Source organism: Zonotrichia albicollis, chromosome 3 (assembly GCF_047830755.1).
Source record: "Zonotrichia albicollis isolate bZonAlb1 chromosome 3, bZonAlb1.hap1, whole genome shotgun sequence".
Classification (NCBI taxonomy): Eukaryota; Metazoa; Chordata; class Aves; order Passeriformes; family Passerellidae; genus Zonotrichia; species Zonotrichia albicollis.
In genome coordinates, this window is record NC_133821.1 from 10,254,637 (window position 1) to 10,275,954 (window position 21,318).

General features: G+C 42.9%; 1 long non-coding RNA gene across 1 annotated transcript in view; it reads right to left on the reverse strand.

The window, feature by feature from the left end:
• Nucleotides 1-19,459, reverse strand: part of LOC141728449 (uncharacterized) — a 53,336-nt gene extending 33,877 nt beyond the window's left edge. Inside the window, exons 1-3 of the long non-coding RNA XR_012579361.1 lie at nucleotides 19,335-19,459; nucleotides 14,179-14,243; nucleotides 12,928-12,996 (exon numbers count right to left, since the gene is read on the reverse strand). This is a non-coding gene — a long non-coding RNA (uncharacterized LOC141728449). The remainder of the gene's footprint in view (nucleotides 1-12,927; nucleotides 12,997-14,178; nucleotides 14,244-19,334) is intronic.
• Between the last annotated feature and the right edge of the window lie 1,859 nt (nucleotides 19,460-21,318).

A 21,318-nucleotide genomic window follows, 5' to 3' on the forward strand; every position in this document is an offset into this window, starting at 1 on the left:
TATTGACTTCTATGAACAATCTTTTACTTCAAGTGTTTAATTTGTTATACACTTGTAAATGTAAGATACTGAAATGATGAAGCAACAAACAAACTGTAAATCAAAACCTTCAGCTTTTCTCATCATCAATAAACTGTTTTGCTCACTTAATGGGAAACAAAATGTTACACCCTAAAAGATCTGTTAAACATTTCAATAGCATAAACATGATCCCTACAACGAATACAGCTCATGCTAGACATAGCTCAGGGGAAATCTTCAGGCTCACATTTATCACAGACAAGTTTCAGGGATTTCCTGCAAATAATTTATTTTGGTGCTCAGAAACTCCAAGTGCAGTTAAATAAACACAGGGAGTGTCCCTGCACAGGAGCCTAAATGAGTTTGAGAGCTCCTCTGTGAACTAAGAGTTTTCTTGTCAGAAAGGCAGGACTAGAGAGCAGCACTCAAATGACACCCATATTATGAACTTCCTCCTGAGGATCCCATTCAGCAGGGAGGCAAACACTGAATTACTGAGCTGAAACTGAGAACAAGTTCTGACAGCCTCACACTCCCAGCTAAACTGGGAGAAGAAAATCCCTGGAATTCAGCTGCTCTCTTCTCTCAACAGGGGCTGTTTTCTGTGCAGTAGAGAAGAGACTTGGATGTGGGAAAACATTCCAAATATAAAACACTTCTGAAAACTCTCCAAGGTGTCTTTCTGTGCCTAAATAGATCTCAGAATGTGACCACTGAACACCACTTTTAACTGGGCCTTTGACAAAATCAAACAGGAGGAAAAAGGGATTTTTAAAAGAAGTTATAAGAAAAGTTATTTATTGTAAAGTGATAATGAAAGTTGGTTCGCTGGGGTTTTTTTTTTGGAGAAAAAAGGATGCTCAGCACCTCAATATCCAGCCTCCAGGTGACCCTTGGAAGATCCTTCACACACAGAACACCAGTGGAACTCCTTGTGTGAATATCTCCCTTGAACTGGTCTTTAAGAGAGGTCACAAATGGGAAACCCTAAAAATCTTCAATCCAGTTCTGGCCACATGAGAAGTACTGAAGCTGAAAATACCTCACTGCCTCCAAGTGTGTTCTCAAGAGCAGTGCCCCGTACATAATGATGACAAAAATGCAACACTGGGTGTGACTGCTCACATTTCTTTTGTTTTGATTTGTCCTTGAGTGCTCAGGGAGAAAACCACTCCGATATTCTGTGCCATTGCTCAGCTCAGAAGGGATTATCTGTTACAACAAGACAACTCCAGCCATGCAAAAACCAGCACTAGTAAAGCAAGCTGGAGGGAACCTACTGCTCATGCTATAAAATGTGTGTATAAAATTTCTAAACTACACGTGCTCCAGTTCTCAATGTGAAAATAAATTTCCCATCAGGTTTGCAGGCCCAGAACCACAGAGAAAGTAAAGCATTAAGCAGGGAACACAGTCATATAATGTTATAGTGACCACCTCAAGCCATCAGTATTTTTCCCCCTCTCCACTGAATTTTACTCTCTTGCATCGTTTTCTCTGTTGTCTGACAAGAACTAAAATAAAGGATTTAGAGTTGATGTGCAAATTTCCCCCATTCTCTCACCCCAAGCTTGTGTATTAATGAACAGCAAATAACAAACCCCATTTATTTTGTCAAAGATGACAAAGGAGGACTGGCAGCTAAGATCTGTATGAACCAATGTGGTGGTTGGTGACATCTGAAAATGCTTTTTTTCTCACCCTGGCTGAGATTGTGCCAGAACTCTGCTGCAGCCCCAGCCAGGCAGAAGAGCAAAATGAAGGAACTGCAGGGAAATGTGAGCAAGCAGCAACATTTACAGCTGGGTGCCATCACCTGAGAACAGATAACTTAGCAGAGGAGGAGGAGCCAAGGGCTGATGGCAGATCCGTTCCACAAGAAGTACCTGGAACCACACCATTGCCTCAAAACCCACTTTCACCTACGAGCTCACAACATTATTTTGATGTTTAAGCACCAGACAACCCCTGAACCTACTTTGAAAGTGCCCAGCGGAACACACGTTCCAGTTCTGCAGGGAGGAGAAATCACAATTCTGTTTTCCCTGAGAGCAGCCAAGAGGGAAAACAAGGCCCAGCATCCGCCATGCTCCAGGAGCATCCCTGGAAACCCCGGATGACCCAAGTGCCATCACTGCTGCAGAAAGGAGCTCCTGCAAAGCTCCTGGGAGGCACAGGAGGAGCCAGAAGGTGCTCAGGACTCCGGATTCCTCTGCACTCCCCAGCCCTATCCCAGTGCCAGCCCTGGCAGCTGCTTCCTGAGCAGGGAATGCAACATCATCACCCCTATCCTTCAGCAAAACCCAACCTTCTCACAGCAGCCTTGAGGCCTAAGGGGAAGGTACTCAAAATTTATTGTGCTGGGATTCTTCCTGTGTTGAGCAACACATCCCAACCTTCCAGTGACTTTCAGCAGCATGAAAAGATTTTTTAAGTTTCAACACTTTCAGATCCCACAATATGCAACCAGATTTCAACTCAATTGGTCAGCACCTTTGACAAGAAGTTTGCCTCGTGCTAAAAACCAAGAAATCCTTTTTTTCTGAGTATTATTATAATTATTCCCAGTAGGATCCATAGCATGCCAAGCACTTTCCTAACACTCTGTTCTTGCCTTGAGAGGGTCACAATGCCTGCAATAAAGGCCATGGGGGGTAAGGCACACCCACACCACTGGCCTGGAGCAGAAACACACACAGCATCTCTGTATCTTGTGGGATTCCTTCCTGCTGCATGGAGCACTGTCCCTATTGCACCCCACTCTCCTGAGAACAGGGATTCTCATCTCTCCTGGATGCCCAGATAAGATTTGGGCACTTCTGTTGTGATTAACTTTTACAAATATCATAATTCTTTACAAGTTTCAGTCGTGGTGAGTCAGGTCCATCCCCTCCAGTAACTCCACTGAAATTTCTTCACTGTGTTCTATTGTCCAAAGAAATTAAAGGGGACAAAACAGGAAAATAAAAAATTAAGTTTTACTTCTCACTGTGGAGAAGTGAGTGCTCACAGAAATCATTTCAAGTTGAAGCTAATATAGTTTTGATCCCCCTCACTTCAAATATTGTGTTTGGGTTGCACCTGAGGTGAAATGGCTGTCATTTATCCAAGGTACAAACCCAAATGCTTCCTTTAAACCAGCTAGAAAATATTATGTGCAATTTGTAAAATGAACTAATATTTCCTAGAAGGAGAAGAAAGTCATGATTCAGGCACCACCCTGCCCTCTCCAAATCACAGGTGAGTTTATGCAGTGGATTGACACTGAGCTGCACAGTTATAATTCCATCATTTCTCATGGCAATCCATAAAGAAAAAAGGAGAAATTCTCAAGAGAAACATCCTGGCTGCACTTTGGAAGTGATGTGAGAAGTTCTATGTTTATCCAAATGAAATAAAGCCTCTGAGCCTTCAGGAAAAGGTTTATTTCTAGAGAAGGATTAATAATGCTCAGAAAGCCCCATGCAAATAACCCTGTTGCGATGTCCTGCCATTACCAACACTTCACAAACACCTGAATCAAACATGAGGCAAGAACCTGGCATAAACCTCTCCTCTATGGGGAATAAAATATGAACCAGTGCCTCAGTTCTAATCAGATTATCACATGAAAGGGAAAACTTTTAAAGGCAAATTACACTACTTTAATCTATATTCCCCTTTCAGAATTACATTAGGATTTCATCCCAGGAGGTCTGTGACAATCCCAGAAGCACAGGACTCCTAAAAAGCAAACACCAAGCTTCTTCACCTGTTTGGATGAAAGGGCTGAATCACAACGTGACATCAGAAAGTGTCAGGTGATTTGAGGCTGAAAATAGCAATTGTTTCAAGGAAATGCCTTGTTTGAGAGGAAAAATGCATCACATGACAAGAGCAGGGCACAGGCAGAGCCTGTGTGCCTGCTAGCACAGGGAACAGAGCTGTCACTGCAGGGAAAGTCACCTTGGAGTGTAATGCAATTCCCTGAGCATTCCAGGTCCACAAGAAATCCATTTCCAGCTAAGAACTATATAAATATCACAGCAAGAGAATGCCAGGACAGCCATGTGAGAAGGTGGGGAAGGAAGATGGACTGTTCAGAGAAGGGAAATGAGGAAATACAGCTCAGGGATTCTTTGGTGGGATGAGAAGGAAGCTGTGAACGATGCCTGATGTGGGGCACTGAGCTTGAGATGTTCCTCAGGGGGCCAGGGAAGATACTGCAGCATTGCCTGGAATAAAATAAAATATAATAAAAATAGCATAATATTAAAATAAATAATAATATAAAATAAATTTTTCTCCTGCCCTCAGAGCTGCAGTTTTGCCTCCTGCCAGCAGTGGCTGCACGTGGAGCTGCCTGGGTGCCCCAAACCTGCAGGATGCCAAAAACCTCCCCCAAAGAGGGGACAGCAGCAATTGTCACATGGAGGGACAGCTCTTAACAGGGCTCATCTTGTCTGCCACTTCTCCCTGCAGGCATTTTTGAGTCTTTGCTGTAGAGGCTTAAAATTAATTCCTTTTAGTAGGTTTAAAACTTAGCAAGATGGAGGAAAATTCCTGCAACTTCCTTTCATAATGTACCAATTTTCATACAATTCTCTAGCCCTCCAAGCATTTACGCAATAAGATTTTAACTTTGTTGTAGGAAACTCCTGTAACAAAATTCTCTCTGAGATCTTATGAAAAGTTAGATGGCATTTATTTCAAAGTCAATCTATCACACTGATTTTAGTCAGAGGAACTCTCACCCAAACACTCAGAAGCACAAAGTGTTCTCTAGCAGAATATTCCATGGCTCCAGTTCAGGTGCCCATCCTCTTGACATCTCTATTTAGGTGAGTTCCTCCTTTTCATTTGAATGAAATCACTTTTTAGCCACTAACAGACCTTCCCTCTTAACCCTGGTTCTACAGTTTCCCTTGCAGCCATCACTTCTTTTTTCCCATTATCATTTTAATACAGCTCTGCATAATTCTAGTAAGGAAAAAATCCCCTACATGTCAAGTTTCAGAAATTATTTTAGTATTAGAGCTACAAGCAATTGTAGCTGCAAATTATTAGAAATTGGAATTTACAAAAACATCAGCCAACAAATTCTGAATGTGCTATTTGTGATGTGATCACAAAGAGCATCAAACTGTTCCTTGTTAAAAAAAAATTAAAATCTTATCTACAATTCCAGACATGCAAAGAAAAAAACCCATGAATAGAATCTACCAAGGCTGAGCTCTGTTTTCTAACTAGGTGAAACAAAAGATCCTAAATTTCTTATTAGGGAAAAAAAGTCAGTTTTACTCCAAGAATGCATTTCCACACATCCATCATTTTATCAGAACTATGGATACAGTGCCTGGCAGCTACACCACAGAATATTTCATTCATTTGCTTGCTCCAGATCTTTTGAGTGAGAAGTAGAAATCCATGTTCTGTGAGGAATAAATGCTGAACAACCCTTAAATCAGGGTACACAGCAGTGCCAGCACTCCATTCCAGAGAGGACACCTGACATGCAGATTAGTCCCAACAGGAATGTTTTATTGATTATAGCCTGTCATATGACAGTCCCTCTGCTATTTATGTACAATTAGCATCAAGTTTCACCCTGGGCCACTGCCACTCTGGATTTCATTTTACTTGGATCCAACCACACACACAAATGGGTCTCCTGCAGTTGCACTCCTTGGGGTGGGAGCTGTTTTCCCTTATATTGCTGGGATATATTTCCAGTGTGGGCCTAAAAATGCTGCAATTCATCATCTGGGCCCTCAATCCACTGCTTTCAAAATGCACCCAGACTGGTCTGAGGCTCACTGACACTTCAGGCCAGGACACAGACACGAGCTCAGACTGAGGCTTTCTTTAGCTTTTCACCCCAAAATGAAGTGAACAGGTTACAGCAGCCATTGGTGCCTGTGTTACAGCCACCTCAGGGAAAGGGAAGCTCACTGTGCCAGAACCAAGAGTACTCTCATTTTAAAGATACCTGGGAGGGTCAGGCAGCTCTCAGTTTCCATGCACATTGATGTCCCCAACCAGGACAGCTTTTTCTCCCAGGATGTTGAGTCACTCAGTGCCCAGAGCTGCAGAACACCAGCCCTGTGCTGGAAACAGAGGTGGCAGTGAAGCCTCACCTGCAGCCCTTGGGATTTCTTCAGAATTTGCAGAAGATTTTATGGTGCTCTCTAACAACAACAACAAAAGAAGCCAAAAAATAACAACAAAAATCAAAATTCTTGTTTTGATGTAAGTAGAGTCCTGGGTGACTCCACTTTTGTTCAGTCATTTCAGAGTTTGCTGGAAAGGGACACATGATACAGTTAAACATCAAACTCCACAGTCATGTGGGGGTTCACTACAAGAATTAACAGAAAAGTTTCAGCTGGCAGCACCAGGTAAGAAGGAGACAAAGCTCAGGCTCTGCTCCTTCACAGAGCCATCACAGGGCCATGCAGGGCTGACCAGGGTCCTTTTCATCACTCTCTCCTCCACAGGGCCTTGCTGTCAGGCTTATCAATGCAGAACATTCCTCTTTTTCCTTCACTGCCCTGCAGCCAGCCCACTGTTAACTCCGAGGGTATTTAGAGCACCTTGGGACACATTGTGACCCAGCAAGCTCAGGGGACAATAAATCCAATTTCAATACAGCCATACACTGCTATGCTACCAGGGGACTAATATTTTTATTCCTACAGGAAGCTCAAACTGTACAAACCAACTCTGAATTTCCTAGAACCACAGAATTGGCTCCAAGTACACATATTCCAATTGTTTGTTCTTAACCCACTGAAGTTAAGATACTCATTTTAGAGTTCAAATGGAAAAAAATTGTTTGTTTTAAACCCACTGAAGTTCAGATACTCATTTTGGAGTCAAATTAAAAAAAAAAAAGTAACTATTTGTAAAAGAGTGTTTTCTTGGTGTGGGGGTCCAGTTTAAAAGACAAAGTCTTCCATCCAAATCCACGTAGTTTGGGTTTGTTTTTTTTTTTTACTTTGAAACATCTGTTGCCTTAAGCAAGATTTCTTTTCCCAAACCACTGGTGACTACAGGGATAAATTCAACCCATTTTTCCCAGAAGGATGGTGGATCCCTCTGCTCTCCCAAGCAGGTCACAGAGCACTCCTCACCAGTACCAGTGTGCCATTCCTTTCATCCGTGGCCACTCCCTGGCCAGGGATGGATTTTAAGCACAAGGCACAGCTAGAACAGGGCTGTGAGCTGCAGTGGGCTCTGTCAGTGCTGGGGCTGATCCCCTGCAGCCTCCAGGAGTGCCAGACAAGCCCTGCCAGCCACTGCCACCCTGCAGCCCCACGGACACTGGGGGTGCCCAAGGCACTGTGGGAGCAGCCCGGGCTCATTTGGCTCTGCAGCCCCATTGAAAGAGTCGTGCCAAGGGCACAAACATCCCTGGCAGCTCAGGGGGAGTCTGTTAGAACAGGAAAAGCAATGCCGACTTACCTGCTGCTTATTTCTTGTCTTCAAGGCATCTAGAACTGTTTCGGCTTCAAGAAAAGAAAGGCTTTGCCTTTTCAGAATGCCCAAGGCATTCTAAAGAGTAACAAAAGCTCATCCTCCTGCTTACCTTTATTAATGAACTACACATGGATGTCTCAGTGTCACCTCAAACTGCTGCACACAAATCTGACGTATCTTGCTTTATTCAGTTCATATCACACAAAAACTGTGATGCTGCTGCCAGAACTGAGAACTGGGTTCTCAAATGGAAGAAAAATTTGGCTGCATAGCCCACAAAAGAGAAGGATGTCAAGAACAAGGAGAGTCCTCTCTCTGTGTTTTAGGCACCTGGTTGCTGAGCAGAAGTTCTCTTTCCACACAGGGTAACTGGATGGCCTGTTAGAGAACAGGATTTGCACACAGAAGGAAGCTTCCTGAGTGCACAATTTGTGCTTGAACTTCTTTCGTCTTGCAAATTTCTCAGAAAAGACACTTTCCTGAACATACTGAGATGTCACAGTGAAGTGGCAGATGTCATCTTTACCTCAGTCTTCATGGAACAGAGCATGATTAGGTATTTAACTGAATGGGGATCCAGCTCAGAACATTGCTTTTCTCTCTTTCACTGATATGGGAACTCAGGAAAGCTGTCAGTGTTCAGCCAAGTGGTCAGCAGCAAGGCTAGAAGGTTTTCTCAGCCCTTTTCCACATGCTCACTTGCTGGTTATCCATGGACCTTGTCACCATGGCATTTTATGGAGCAGTTCCTGAGCAAAACCTAAGGCTGAGAATTTCCTGGGTGGTGCAGACCCTGGATAACAGAGCTTTGGAGCTGGATTCCTGTCTAGAGCTCCTTACTCCCACTGCCACACAGCTGGGCAGCCCCTTAAACCAGCCTGCCTGACTTCCTGTGTGAACAGCACTTGAGAAGCATCAAAGCAACATTTGAAATAAAAAAAAAAAACAAAAAAACCAAAAAAGGATCAAAGCAACATTTGAAATGCTGCAATTATTGCATACGCTTGTGATTACTGAGTGGAGTAATTCTTTGCTAGACTCGGTGTTAACACGAGGCCTCCCTCAGTGAAGGGATGTGCCAAACAGCAGCAAGCAGGTGCTAAATGCTCAGCATTCCCAAGGCACCCGTGGGCTCTATTGCCAAAGCTTCTCTATACAGCTTCGTTCTGTGGCTGCTATCAGCTGGTTGTGACCAGCACTGTAAATCACATCTCCAGGGATAGCTAAACTCATATTCTGGATTGTGTCTGTGCAGTGCCAGAGCTCAGTCAGCAGGGAGTGATGCACTCCCTAGGAGTGCATGTACAACCACACAGCTTGCCCTGTATGTTAAAGCCACCCTGAAATGACAACTTGCCTTAGCTGATAAACTTTGAATTGCTCCAACTCTTATCTTTTCTGATAACAGTTTCTAGAGACATGCTGGTATTTCAAACACTATAAAATACGTCTATATTTTGGTGTGTCTCTAAATAGAATGGCCAAACCACTTTCAGTCCCTGACAGCCCAGATCTCTGCTGGCTTAGGTCTCACAGGGTTCCCAAGACCAGCAAGTTCTGATCAGTTCCCTCTCTTATCAGACTTGAGGCATTACTGAGATATAAGCAGAACAGTCAGTTCACAGCAAGGAAAAATCCATCCTTTCTAAATAACCAGACCCAAAACATGCTGCATGACCCATAGCTACAATTGCAACACGCATTGCACAAGGTTTTCTTCCTGTCCTTCCTTTTCTTTTGGAGGTTCACATTAGTTAATGAAATCTCTTTGTAGCTGCAGCACATTCATTCACAAGGCATTGGGGAATTCTTAGTTCACACTGGTTAAACAATTCACTGATTTGTTTACAGAAAACCGGTGCCAAATAGCTGGACTGCTGTCATGAACCTTCACCCAGATCTTTTTTATAGCAGTTACTAGAATGTGATTTAAAATTACATTAAACAGCATTGAATGAGTTCCTACAAAAGCAGAAAGACAAATTCCATGTTGCATCAAGCAAATGAAATTTGGACAAACAGCTCTTTCTTGTGGATGAAAGACAGTTTTACACTGATTTCCACTGGAAACACAAACAGCTACTAGCAAATATTATTGCCTTGCTGTGTTAGTGTGCTCTGGTACCATACACAGGGAAGGACTAAGACAGAATATGATTTGATAAAAATTGGCCTATTTTTGTCCATCACTCTTCTCACAATGAGTCATGCTTACTATCATTTTCATGCAGAATTATCATGCCTGAGATCAGGATAGTTTTCAGTGAAAAAACATTGATAAAACACAAATATTTGCAGGATATAAGCAGAAGATTTAGATTAGGGGGTTAAATAAAATTTCCTCTAATAAAGATACACGATAGACCACCCTAAATTCCCTGCTCCCCTCAAAGGAGATGAGCACTTGGAAGCAGAGCAGCGAGCGCTGTGCAGGTGTCACATTTCCGAGCACCGGGCAGCTCCTGCAGCGGCTCGGGGCTGTAACTTTCCACTGCCCGGCCGGCTCCTGGCTGCGCCCCGGGCTGCCCTGACCTTTCCCAGCGCTGCCCCTCGCCCCGGGCCCTGCCCGTGCGCATTCCAGCGGCCAGGGGCACGCCGGGAGCGAAACCGCTGCGACACGGGGGAAATTCCAGCAGGAGGGAGATCCAGAGTGAGGCGCTTTGCTACACCGCTCCTGCTGCAAGTAAATGAGACCCTGAGCCAGTTTGTAGAGAAGTTTGTGTTGCATTTACCATAAAGCAAGGAGAATCAGGCTCACAGTCTGTTATTTGTCATAAACACAGACCACTGAGAACAGGCATCTTTGCATCAAATCTCTCACCTAACTGACACATGTGGACCTGCAGCTGATTTTGCAAATTGGGGCCCTAAATATAAAGGGTTAGCAATGTCTTACCTCCACACAGCTTTTTTTAATAACCTCTCATGTTTTTTAGAAAACATCTTGAAGAGGAAAGATACATATACCTCTCCCTTTCCTGTTCTTCCTACCACCAAACTTTCTCTTTTGACCTGTGAGAAACCCAGCCCTGCTCCCTGTCCTGCCAGACCCCCAGGGACAGCAGCTCTGCCTGGCACTGCTTGAACCACACAGAGGCTTTTGCCCCTTTGCTCTATGGTCCTTGTCTCCTAATGCCCTTTATTAAACTTGTAAAATTTTCACAGGAGAGTGAACATGTTTTCCACAGCTCTCAAGTCCCAACCAAGAGAATCAGATGTTTGCCTTGAAAAAAATTCTCTCTCCTTTGTGATCCTTCACCTTTCCTTCTCCCACCTCCCAACATAACCAACCTTCCTGAGAAGCACAAGGGGCAGGACCCAGTGCTGAGCTCCTTTAAGGTTATAAACTCCAGGAGCAGAGAGAAGCCTGACTGAGTTTGCTGGGCTTTCAAGGCCAGCTGTCTGTTCCCTGCTGGAGCATGGAAAGGGGTGGCAGTGCCACAGGAGGCATGTGAAAGGCCTGGCTGGGTGAGCAGGAGCAGAAGCCATATGAGGTCAGAGGAGGAGCTTGCATCACTCCTGTGCCGGTGCTAAAAAAGCAGGGCTGTACACTCAGTACAGAAGGCAGCAAAAAATAAAGTGCAAGTTTCATGGTGAAGGGATGGAGGAGTGCAGAATATCAGGGAAGACATGGAGACAGAAAGGAGGGTTTGATGCAAGGCTTCAGGATGAGCTGTCCCAAGCTTGCTAGGCCCTACAGACTCAGCTTTTGTTTAGTTTTATTGACAGTAGGAAAGTAACAGATTAAACTTTAGTGCTTTACCATGACCACTGTGCTGCCTTCACTGTGTTCTCAGACACAAAACATAACCCTGAGATTAATTCCCTCATATTTTAGTTACAGCCATGAATGTTCCACTCAGAGGGAACACCAGGAGACTTCTGCAATCCAAGGCTCAACCATCCCCTTCCCTTTAGGATGAACAACACCTGCCAAAGCCCAAAGTTTTGTCTGTGGTGAAACCCTTGCATCCAGAACAACTTTCCCAGTTGTTAGTGATCCACAACAATTGATAAACTCTGTATCACCAAATTGAATGAAGTATTGATTCTGTTCCAAAGGCATATTTTCATCACTGATAGTAATTTCTATTTTATACCAGTAGTACCCAATCACCTCTGCCCCCAAAAGATTTTCCTTATATTTTAACCTCATGACTAAATGACAGAAGGTGTTAGGAGTCATTCCAATTGGCTCTGCAGTATCTCACCTTGTCTCAATCCCAATGTCCTCTGAAGACAAAAAACCTTTGTGCTGACTAATGCAGGTCAGCAATTGGTGGCTGTGACTTCTTTCCTTGTCTCAGCAGGATGAGAGCCTGCTAAGAGCCACGAACCCTTCTGCAGGTGATTTGATGGCAATCATGGACCTTGGGGCCCTGCTGCTGGAATTAAACAGAACCTGCCAGTTCCTGTCACAAAGAAATATTTACTACACATTGTCTTGAATCAACTCACCTGTGCTGGGAACAAAAGCAACACAACTGTGCTCTGCAAGGACACAAGCCCATAAAGCATGGGATTTGTATAAAAACCTCACAAATATAGGTACACATGGCATATGGAAGCTGTGGGACTTGCCAGTTCCACCCATGACAGCAAGACCAAAATGCAGAGGAACAGAAAATACATTTGGAATTTAGGAGAAACAAAATTATTAGTGAAAAGTACTCCCTATTTGTATCAATTTGTTAAAAGACATTGCTGTTAATTCACTAGGATATAGTAGGAGCTACTAAAAAATGTTTGTATGAACCTGCAAATATTAGATCATGCACAGCCATTTTTCCCTGATTCCAAGAGGTTGCAAACAATGTGTGTTTAGTATATTAAAGGAGGTGAAAGTTTGCTTCAATCCTGAGCAGCAGTACAAGTGTGTTCTTTTCTCCCACCAATACAAAGTAGCTTAGAATTAAATTCCTGTCTACAATACTTCCCACTGGAGTGAATCTAACCCAAATTCACAGCCTTTTGCAGATGACAGAGAGTGTAAGAGCAGTGACAAGAGTCATTAAAAAGGGAAAACGGAGGAATACAGAAATCATGAGCTGCTTCTTGTTTAAACCATGAATATGTGAGATGTGCCAGAGTTTTATGGGAAACATTTCCAGCCTTGCTCCTGGTAGGAGCTGGGGACATGGAGCTGCAGCAGTTTTGCCCCTCTGAGGCTGTCAGACACAACTTGACATCTTTCTAACAATAATATATATATTAAAAAACACCCAACCTCAGCAAATTTCAGCAGATTTTGAAGGGAAAATAACGAAAGAAAAATTAACAGCTATAGTCAGGAACAAGAATGTTGGAACCCAGCTGACTTCAAACAAATTACATGGACAATTATATGCTTGACTTGCATGAGTCACTGCTCTGATCATAGTAGCTGTACTGTTGCAATAATTAACTATTTTTCCTCCCCATGAAAATTCATGTTAACTGTGCACTTACTGCAGCTCGTTTTCCCAGGCATAACAATCAGTCACAACAAAAGCAAAGATGATTGTTTGGGGCATTTACCTGCAAGAGAAGAAAAAATTGAAATACTAAAAGGCTGAGTCTTTTTCCTATATCATCATATTTAATCCACCTGCTCACACTTGGATAAAACTCTACTTTGCTGAAAGCAATACTGCTCTTGCTTAAATTGGTATTTGCACTTTGAAGTACAATCTAAAATCAAACTAATTTACTGTATTGATTTTTGTACCTCTACTTGTAGCAGGTAATGTTTTAAAACACATATATGCATTTAGACAACTCAAAATTAAAGAATTTTAATATCCCACCCAGACAAGTTTTCAAAGTATATACCAGTAGATCAACTAACTACATGTATGAAAACCAGCACAAAAATACACTACTAGCTGCTTATACTGTATTTTTAACAAAGAACATAAATCTAAAAACCCTTGGCAAATGAGGAAAATACCTCCCTCCTGGACAGGATAAACTGGGTTTTACTTGAAGCAGACCCAGAGAATCCTCATTTCTAGGCCAGGTGTGTCTGCTGAAGGTTACATTTCAGCTGGGATTGAGTTCTTGAGTGTGGAAGAAAGTGAAGTGCCTGACCCTTGAACACATAATATTCTAAATTGTAAAGGGTTTGGATTTTTGGGGTTCTTTTTGTTTTTTTTTTTTTTTTTTTTTTTTTGTTTGTTTGGGTTTTTTGGTGTTTTTTTTGGGGGGGGGAGAGGAAGGGTTTTTTCTCTAATTATTTCTTGGATGCTCTCCCTTTGCATAGATCAACCATAACTAGAGGGACACTGGAACATTTGTAGATCTGCTCTTTGTGCCCTTGAGAGATAAAGCAAAATCCAGCAGAGAAAGAACAAATAATATTTACAATCAGAATGTACAGGAAATGTATTTAACACACCAGTGATAACAGGGATGATACTGAAACAGCCAAGGACTGAGTGTGACATCTGAGCCTTACAAAAACCCCAGAAAACACAATAGGCTATTATGAGGCTGTAGGATACAAAGAGGTTTCAGCTAAAAGGCCTCATTTAACCCTGCACTGAGTTGGGCTGAGGCTCCCATGCCAGCAGCTCTGTAACTCCAGGCTTAGCAAGGGAACAGAGAAAACTCATAGGGGAGAATGTGTTTGGGGGAACTCTATTTAATTCTAAGTGATCGTGGCATACGCTGTAATTAGGAATTATTATAGAAAGAGTAACAGGTCTAAACCACGCTCACATTCACAGCACACTCTACACCACCAGCCTGGACTGTTCCACTCTGTTAAAACACGACTGACCTACCTGCAAAACAAAATATTTACAGAGTGTATAAAAATTGGGATAAAGTTGTAGGGCACTGGTGGGAAGGCTGGGGCGGGAAAGGGGTTAACGCGTGAGTTAATTAGCATGTGTTTAGCATTAGTTAGCACTTAAAAACATAAAATAATAAACAGCATTTCAGTTATCTCCAGCGAGGTTCCTTCTTTTCCCCCGCGGCTCCGGCTGACGCAGCTCCCAGCGGCACCAGTAGATGGCACAAAGCATTTATTTCACTGCATCCACAGCAGAGGCAGCTCCAGAACAGCGCGGGGATACAAAACATCTGCTGGGATCACATCTAACATTAGAGCTGTCATCTTCAAATTAATAGCTCGTTCTAGAAAAACTTAGAATATATAGATACAGTGCTATAAAAAAAAAATTATATTATATATATACATTATATATATAATACATATTTATGTACATTCCATATATATTTTATATACATATATTATATATACTAGTATATAATTATATACATATATTATATATACTAATATATAATTATATGCATATATTATATATACTAGTATATAATTATATATACCATTATATATTGTATATATTAATATATCTATTATATATATGTAGATGCATTGCATACCTTCAGAGGTAAAAGTAAGTATAGATATTGAGGAGAAACACCAGACATCAATTAACTAAAGCAATTGCTAAAATATCCTGTGCCTTAGAAAATAAATTAGGAGTACAGAAGTAATACAAATCAGGTTAAAGTCACCAAAAAAGTAATTGTTTTAGAATTAGATGAAGATTTAAAAGAAACAACAAAACCTGTCAACAACATTATAAAAATTTGACAAGGCAAAAAAAAAAGGACTTAACATTTGTCCAAATAAAAAAAATAGTTTATGATCAATCATACACTGTCATCTAAGAAATTCACATGATTTCTAAAGAACGAGTAAAATAGACACAAAAGTTGGATTTGTTATTTGAAAAAAGAATATCCACACTCCTGGACCAGCTGCTTTGCTGTTGCAAACATGTTGGAAACCCCCAGTTCCTGGAAAGAGAACAAAAAGGGAATTATACTGAAATACAGGGCTGGGGAGGCAGCTCACGTTCTGTACAGCACAACATTTGCTCCTGTGCAGTTTTGACAAAATTCCTGGAATACTACAGCATGGAGAATCAGGCTGCCTGACTCCATTTTTCAAGTTGCAAATATAACCTATAGCTACCTAATTATAGGATTTAATGATACTTAATTTTGTATTTTCAGAGAAATATTATGACATCATGTCATTTTACAGGGCAAACCACTTAGCTTAATAGCTGCTATTCACTGCAGAAGCACACATTAAAAGCTCTGCAATCATATGGTAAATTATGCTCATATCTCTTGGTCAAATTACAGCTTAATAACATGAGAAAAACTGTAAATAACGTGAAGATTCATGGTTTAATTATTTTAATAGAAAGCAATGTATCAAATAATTATGAAAAATAAAGAAGAAGCCAGGTCTAATGGGCTGGAATATACAAGCAACGTTTTTCTGCATTGAGCCAGGAGCTCCTGGACCAAAACATTCATAGGAAGAACATCTTAATTTTTCCTCCAATCCAGCAACTGCAGGCAGGCAGAGCAGCAGGCAGTGCTTGCCTCTGCCTCAGTGGTTGTGCACATCAGCTCAGCAGGTTGTTCTGAAAGGCACATTTGGTTCTGGCAGGTTTGTCCCCTGCTGGCCCAGGCCAGCTGTGCCACATGCCCAGGTGTCACCCATGGGGAGGGAACGTGCAGCCAGGAGTGGAAGAGCTGCTCCACACCAAAGCCTGCTTGCCCCAGATTAAGGTGGAAGGCCCAGCTGATTAAATTCGGGACAGTTTAGTCAGGGCCGTTTGACAAGACAACGTTTGGATGAGAACAATTTTACAGATAAACCCAGAAATAACAGCCATGCCCACCACTGTAAAGAAACCTGATTAGCACAGCTGCATGACCTAATGAAATTCAGTGTCCTGTTCCCAAAGCAATGCTGTGACAACATCATTTTGCAGGGTAAATACCCAGTGTCATTGCTGCCATGGACAGCTGGGCTGTTTGCCTCAATTCCTGAGCAGCTCAGGTACCCACAAGGGTATCTAGGGAAAGGTGTCCCTGCCCAGGGCAAGGGGCTGGAACAGGAGGGGCTTTAAAGCCCCTTCCAACCCAACCCATCCTGTGATTCTGTCTGGGAGTGACAGGTGGAAAAACATCTCCTGTGATTGCTGCTAGAGAGGTGAGACCCTAGAGAATCTGGTGGGGGCAAATACCAGGTATATCCTTTTTAGCTCCTGGTGCCCCTCCCACTGCACATCACCTGAAAACTCGTTATGGAGAAGGCACAAACTCAAGGAATTGCTCCTGCTCTGGAGGGCTGCTTTGCTGAGGAAGGCAGCAATAGCAGCCTTCAGTTTTGATCACCCCACAACGGGCTGAGGAGGGAATGAGAGCCAAGTGATCAGGAAGCCAAGGCAAATATCTGCCTGTCTCCAGGACATGTGAATTCCCTCCTGCCTGAGGCTCTGTGCTGCCTCTCCACCTGACTCACAATTTCTCTCTAAGACATTTCTGCTGAAATGAGCTGAGTATTCCTGCTAGTAGGGCTGTTCATGGTCACCCACCTCCATTTGACTTAAACACGTTAGAGAAGGACCATAGAAAAAACTTAATTGGCAGTTCTGGGGAGAAAAAGAGAAAGTAGTAAGAGGGATTAGTCATGTCTGTAAGCAAGATGGAACAGCACTGATAGTCCCTCATGGTGGAAGCAGGCAACAGCCACTGGAGATAAGAGCAATGTGTTTCCAGAGCCAGCAAACTGTCCCTGCTCCTCCCCAAAGCAGCACAGGTCACACAGGGCTGAGGTTTCCTCCTGTCAGTGCTGATCTCCTGAGGGGACAAAGCAGAGCACAAACCAAACCAGGCAAGCTGGGCATCTCAAGGAGTCAAGGGGAGTGGTACCATGCACATTCCTCTGACGGCTGCACCAAGAGGAGCTTGGCATCTCATGAAGGTGTCCATGTAAACACAGAACTGGGTTGGAGCATGGATAACCTGAGAGCACTCTGAGTGCAGGAACATCTTTGCTAGGTCTGCACTGGGATTATAACCCCAAATTTACAGGGCAGACTTGGAATTTCACGGACCAAGAACCTAACTCCGCTAACAGAGGAGCAAATTGTAAAACATCAACACCCCTAACATCCCTAAACTCTTACTTCAAAGTGCAAGTTGGAATTTTGCATCAGTAATAATCCAAGGGCAGATTTGCAAAACTAACCAGAAATTTTTTTTTTTTTTGCTTTTCTAACCCCACAAGGAGACAACTGGGGAAAGGTTTGAACAAAACTCAAATCCCACTGTCAAAAGAAGGAACATGGTGGATCTGGAACAGGCCAAAAGGACAAGCTCAGCAGGAGACAGGAGGAAGATTAACAAGTGAAATTGCTGTTTGACAATGAGCGCTGCTGAGGTGGAAAGCACAAAGGACTGGCTGACAAAAATAATTATTACATTCACAAGTGTTTTAGAGGCAGGATGATGGAGCTGATGATTTCTCTCAGCTCAGCAGTAAAATACTCCTGTTGGCTGTTTAATTGCAAACCTGGCTGAGCAGCCCCCTCCAGGACACAGAAATGTCAGACATTAAGATTTAGTGGGAAGCTTTCTTCCAGCACAAGTCATGTAACTATTATCCTCCCAGAACTTCAGTAAAATTCTCCTTATTAACAAAAGAAATATGAACTACTCTGCAAAGGGAAGTTAGTTTAAAAATGAAAGCTATTCTAGGTCTCTGAGAAGACTTTAGAGGTTCCTTCTCCCAACACTGGGAGACGGAAATAGGCATATTGAATTTGCAGATTGGTCAAGGTCCAAAAATCTTCCAAGGTCCTTAAAATTTTATTTTCTGAAGGCACAAAAGACACAGCTTTTATTGCTGCTGAAATTAGCTTCCCTGGGTCACAGACTGCTATTCAAAGAGTGATTACAAACTAAAGAGCTTTTCTCCAGTCAAGAAAGGGAAATAAACGCCATACTTACAGTATTTTAGCAGCTCTTGCCACTGAGAATTTATTGTCTCAGAACAATGAAAATAAATGCAAAATAACTCAATTGATAAATGCAGGCTGCAATCTGCAGAGGAAAAACAACCACCCCAAAAGCAGAATAAAACCTATTTCTTTGGAGGCTTGCCAGCTCCTTCCTGAAGCACACTGATTTTGGATGCCTTCCAAGGCCACCATCTCACCTGTTGTTGCAGTGGTCTTGTAGCAAGCATGTTTGACTTCACAGTTTCAGGTCAAAACCATTTCTTGTGGAAGCACAAGCAAGCCAGAGCCCAGAGACTTCCCAGCCCTCACTTTGTGGGGATGTTGTGAGACTTTTTTCCTACAATATTTTCTGACTTGGTAAATTTTCTTGGGGGGATGTCATCAGTCTTTGGCTCTGAGTGTGCACTGTGCCTTCAACTACCAGGACCCAAAACTTATTGTACCCTCAGTTACAGAAAAAAAAAATACAAATAATAGCTCAGAGGTAGGAACTCTCTTCTTTTCCTCCTGTGGGTAGCAATTGCAAAGCTACAATTAACCTCAATTAATAGGAAGGGTAAAGTTTCTACAAAGAATATGCTGTTCAGGTGTTCTTGGTGAGAGCACTTGGCACTGCTGCATCTCTCTGGAACAGGGAGCTCTGCTGGGGTGAAAATTAAAGAGGCTAAAGTTTAATCCAAGTGCAAAGTGGGCTTTTTCCCCCCTAGAGAAAAAGCAATCCTGCCAATAAAAGCTACCTGGAGAAGTTCAGAGTCTGTTTGGATGCTGAGTGCTTTACTGCCCTGCAGAGCCCCATCCCATGCTCTGGCCACAGGCACATTTCAGCTCAGGCTGAATTCCTTGGTCCTTCCCTGAGGTCTGTGCCCAGTTTGAGTGGATTCCCTGGGTTCCTGCCCCACCACCACACATCTGTGTCATTTCTGACATTGACCACATTTCTGCTGGTCTGGGCTGCACCCAGAGCTTGGGAGTGCACCAACCCTGCCCAGCTCCTGGAAAAGCTCCTGCAACCCTTACCTTAGGCAGCCATGAACAATTCGGCTCTTTTCTCTTGCTCTCACTGCTCCTTCCTCCTCTTAGAGGAAGAAATAGTCACAGGTGCCAATTTCCACTCCACTACAGGATTGGTGGAACTGACAGAAAAAGATCAAGGTCACAAGAGATAAAAATTGGGGGGAAATGACTAAATCTTGTACAGAACTGTCCCCTTCATGGTTTCTACTGTATTAAGACTACCATTTTTGACCTGTCACATCTCCCTCACATCCCTTGAGGTACATTTTATATTCTATATCCAAAAGCCATTTCCTATCAACTTTCTCAGTGTTACAGCTGTAGTACTTATGCAAAAAACCAGCACTCCATGCATGTTATTTGTATGGGTTATGTGTCTATCCCATAAAATAGCAATATGTACCTTTAGTTGACTCTTTATGCCACCAAGCCAGGCTGCTAATTGCTTACATATACTAATGAACTTTGAAACAGTGCTGCCCAAAGTAGAATAATGCATTGTAGAAAAATATAAATTACATCCCTAGAAGTCAAAGGCTTTGACTACACAATTTTAGATTTTTAATTTAGAACCTCCCTGTGCACCTGAAATGACTTTATGTGTATTTGAATTAAAAGTTGGCTTTTTAGCTGTATACATTTGAGGGGACCACATACTGCCTTGTATTTCACACAACTGGCTCAGTGTGAAGGCAGAGCCAACACCACATCCCTGCCTGAGATCTGGTGGCCTTTGGCTTGGGAATGTCCTCACCTACCCTAAAAGGAAGGGACAGCAGAAGATATAAGTGAGAGAAAGACTGAGAAGATGAAAAGCTTCAAAAGCAAGAGGATACATTTCATTGCCTTGTTTTCCCCTTAATTTTTTTATATTCCTAAATTCCAGAAATACACATGCCCTGCACCCCCCTTCCCACTTCATCCTAGCTCCATACTCATCCCTACTGGAAAGAACGTTTTCTACAGCCACAGTGCTGCCTATCCAGGTTAAAACTAATCACATTTGTCAGGTGAGATTTCAGTGCTGGCTTAAAGCATATGTGAAACCATGGCCTCGTTAATCAGCAAATTTTACCTAATTACCAGGAGCCACAAGGGATGATCCTGCTGCTGTAACATTTCACAGCTCCCACTGCCAAACTTGATGGGCTGTGTTGTCCCCTTCCATCAGGCTTGTGACCCAAATAGCAGCACACAAACAAATTCCCATCCCCCCTGAGCCCCAGTTTGGATCTGCAGCTCACAAATTCCTGCTGCTGTGCAGAGTGAGCTCTGAACAGAAACATGCCCTGGTTTGGCAGCCCTGGCCTCACCTGGGCCCAGGAGGCAGAGGGAGGTGGGGATCAGCAAGGGAAGGTGCACACACACCCAGGCCCCTCTTGCAGGGCTGCTCCCCAATCCCCACTGCAGGCAGCAGAGCTGAGGAGATGCCTTTGTTTCCCACATGGAAAATCTGTTCCATTGAGGGTTTCAGAGAACAGAACCATTTCATTCCAGCCCAACTCCACGGCTTGGTTTCTCTCCTCTGACAAGCCATTAATCTATCTCTCACACACAAGGATCCACACAGGAGAGGAAGAGCTTTGCTCCTGGGTACTTGGGAGACAACACTGGGCTTTTACAGGCCCTTATCAGCCCCAGCAGAGGAGGGCTGACAATGGCACATTTTCTTCTAGAACAATCTACTGCAGCCATTTCCCCCTGCTAAGAAAACAACGGAACTATTCTGAAAGGTTAGAGATTGGACTACATCTCTAAAAGAGATGAAGAACTGATTTTAGTCTTCTGTTATCTGCTTCCATGAGGAAATCTCCATGCTTGCCCCAGAGTTCCCCTTCTGTGTCTAGTCTAGACTATCATAATAGATCTGACAATTGTTTTTATTACATAACTTTGGGAAACAGACTCAGAGGATTTGGTTATTAGAAAAATTCTGCTTTGAATAAGATAGGACAATGTGTGGCTTTTAAAAAACAAACCATGAATG